The following is a 3,497-nucleotide window of genomic DNA, read 5'->3' as shown; positions in this document are numbered from 1 at the left end:
AAGCCTTCCAAGTCCTTCTGGTTTATGAGGCACACCATATAATAAAGAAGGAACATGTTAACAGGCCGTAAGGAATTTACCTAACAGAAGACCTTCCCCTCCAGCCGGTGCACTACAGGGCGGCACAAAACTCAGCTCTAATCTGTGCCAGATGGATCACACGTGTGACCAGTGCATATGTAGCTGTATACTTCATTACATTTGGCAGAGGTACAGCTTGGGGGAGGTGGTGGAGTATATGCCCCAGGTGCTGAGTATGGCGGCAGGTTCCAGTAGTGTGGGTATATAATAGAGTGCTAACTGAGATACATGATAGTTTGGCAGCAGATTCAATCTGCACGGTGGAGTAGAAGGAGCTTCCCCCGGGGGCAGGCAGTCCAATCACTAGTCCGCCAACGGTATGCTGCATGTACCTGTTGCTCCTGGCATTGGAGGGCACTATCTGGGCATTATGTGGTGATATTAAAGGGGTTATCCCATGACTAATGTAAAAATGAAAATCAGATATAATATAGGACATGACAATCTCTTTCTAACAACGCTAGAACCAGCCCTGGACCTCACATGGGTCCAGAGATCTCCACATTCATTGCTCTGCTAGATGTATCTCAAGCGGACAGCTCAGGGGGCGTGTCTCAGCTCTCCCTATCACAGCTCAGGGGGCGTGTCTCATCTCTCCCTATCACAGCTCAGGGGGTGTGTCTCAGCTCTTCCTATCACAGCTCAGGGGCGTGTCTCATCTCTCCCTATCACAGCTCAGGGGGCGTGTCTCATCTCTCCCTATCACAGCTCAGGAGGCAATTGAAGGACGAAACTGAGCATGTGCGGCCATCTCAGTGAGCGGGACAAAGAAATAAGAAAAAAACAAACAGCAGGTGGCGCTACACAGATGCATTTTATTGAATAACTCAGTGGCTATGCTAAATTTTAGTTACATGCAATTACAAAAGAATTCAGATCCAGTTGCTGGTTTCAAAACTGTAGAATATTTTTTCATGGGACAACCCCTTTAATACAGATTCTCTATACACCATTTATCTGTACACTGTATGGCACTATCTGCTCATTGTATTACAGCTTTTACCTTCACACTGTATGGCACTATCTGGGCATTATGTGGTGATATTAATACATACATTGTATGCACTATTTATCTGTACACCGTATAACACTATCTGGCATTTTTATTGCATTTTTTTTATCAGTACACTGTATGACACTATTTATCTGTACACAGTATAACACTACCTGGCCATTGTATGACACTATCTATACACTGTATGACACTATTTAGGCATTTTATGGCACTATTCATCTGTACACTGTATAGCACTATCTGGGTATTGTATGGCACTAATTATCTGTCTCTCGTTTTGTACTGCATTGTCCTCTTGGTTCTGACCCATTTACGTACGACTGTGTCTTTGTGTCGTTTGTCTCTAGGTGTTTGTATGTCTCTGCACCTTAGTAGCAAAGGGACTGTCGAACAGTTGCGGTCTTGCCACCTAGGACTTGCACTGCAAGTAGGTAGGGAATGCAGGCTGGGTTCTAGATTAGGGCTCACTGTCTGTCCCTACCTACAGACGTTACAACACCTTAAGGCACTATTTATCTGTACACTGTATTGTATGGCACTTTTTATCTGTACGCTTGACACCATCTGGGTATTGTATGACACTTTTTATCTGTACACCTTATGGCACCATTTATCTGTATACTGTATGGCACCATTTATCTGTATACTGTATGGCACCATTTATCTTTACACCTTATGGCACTATTTATCTGTACACTGTATTGTACACGTATTGTACCACAATTTTTATCTGTACGCTTGACACCATCTGGGTATTGTATGACACTTTTTATCTGTACACTCTATGGCACTATTTATCTGTTCACCTTATGGCACGATTTATCTGTACACGTTATGGCACTATTTATCTGTACACTGTAGGGTGCTATCTGGGTACTGTATGGCACTATTTAACTGTACACCTTATGGCACTATCTGGGTAACATTTCGGATTGTCCATAGGCACTACAACAGACTTCTGCTTCCATGTGCTGTTGTGTGACTGTTCATTGGATAATACTGCATTCGTATTACTTTGTCTTGGCAAATGGAAAGAAATAGTTTATGAAGTCTCGGGTTTTAGGTTTTGGGCAAAGGAGAACAGGGTTTACGAAAGCCAAGCCAATCCAATCCAAAATGTATTTCACCTCGTCTGAGATGAACATCTCAGCCTTGACCTGGGAACACTTTCTGGATTATCTCTAGATTGACATACTTATGGACCTAGAGGTAAATAAGCATGAAATATCTATGAGAGGTGAATGACCGGCGTTGGCCACTCAGAAGTCCTGGAAATTAAAAAACGTTTCGAAGACTCTTTGAGAAGACAATATGGCTTCCTCCATTGCTTGTAGGCATCTGGTACCCTTTAAATCTAGTTCGGCACATGTAATTTTTCTCAGCCTTGAAAAGGTTACATGGAAAAATGAAAGACAGCGAAAAAAATTTGACCGGCGAGTCTGTTTATACAATCCGTCTTCTCTCCATTATTAAATTTCATCTCGAGAAGCTGGTTCTTATTTGCTTCATCTTCTGAAGAGCCAAGTCCTTAATGAGATAAGATTGTGCCGGAGATTGCTCACTTCAATTTCTAACGAGAGAAAAACAGAGCGGAGCCGAGATACAGAACATTTCCCCTATGATTTGTTGACCCATAAGGACTCTAGAAAAGCTGGGTGATGACCAACATGGTTTCAACAACGGCTCCTCCATCTACGGGTAAACATAGGAGATATGCTTCTCAGATTCGAAGACGGGCCCACGGTAAGTAAAATCTGAGATAATAACTCTTGTGATGAGAACAACTTCTCAGGATGATTCAGAGTCTGGAACATTCAATACGGTAAATGGAGATCTTGAACTGCAGCATCAGTCAAAGTAATTAACCTATAAATCACCAAATGTGGCACCGGTGGAGAAACTTGGCGCAAGATATGGATTTCGAACACAGGGAAGATGTATCGACCCTGTGCTCAGCGAGGGAAATGACCATGCTGAAGTCATCATCAATATAATCTCACCCCCTACAATAAATCCATAAACCCATATGTCAGATGTTGGCAGCAGTGAGATAATGGGGTGATCGGTGAGTCAAGACAGACTTGGAACTTTATCACACGGAGCCACATCATATGATTTGGAAGGACCCACCTGGCTGAAATCAGACAAAGGATCAACGTGTGGTTTCTATGTGAGATATGCATTTACTCAAGGAAATATAATGATTACTAAACATGGGGATGCTTAGAAAATTTCTATTTCCTCCTGTAAAAGAATGTTATAAGCCCATTGGTGGGCATAATGACGTAAAAAACTATCTACAAGAATATAACTACTATAATACTGCCCCATGTACAAAAATATAACTACCATAATACTGCCTCCTATGTACAAGAATATAACTACTATAATACTGCCCCTA

At 42.1% G+C, this 3,497-nt stretch overlaps 1 long non-coding RNA gene across 1 annotated transcript; it reads right to left on the bottom strand.

Moving 5' to 3' along the window:
- Nucleotides 1-1,146: 1,146 nt before the first annotated feature.
- LOC120982388 lies at nucleotides 1,147-2,105 on the bottom strand. The gene is made up of 3 exons (XR_005774889.1): nucleotides 1,928-2,105; nucleotides 1,694-1,768; nucleotides 1,147-1,595 (listed from the first exon to the last, which is right to left on the bottom strand). It is a non-coding gene; the product is annotated as an uncharacterized LOC120982388 (long non-coding RNA).
- Nucleotides 2,106-3,497: the final 1,392 nt, after the last annotated feature.

This window comes from Bufo bufo, chromosome 11 (genome assembly GCF_905171765.1).
Source record: "Bufo bufo chromosome 11, aBufBuf1.1, whole genome shotgun sequence".
In the NCBI taxonomy this organism is placed as follows: Eukaryota; Metazoa; Chordata; class Amphibia; order Anura; family Bufonidae; genus Bufo; species Bufo bufo.
This window is presented reverse-complemented; position numbering and strand designations above follow the sequence as displayed.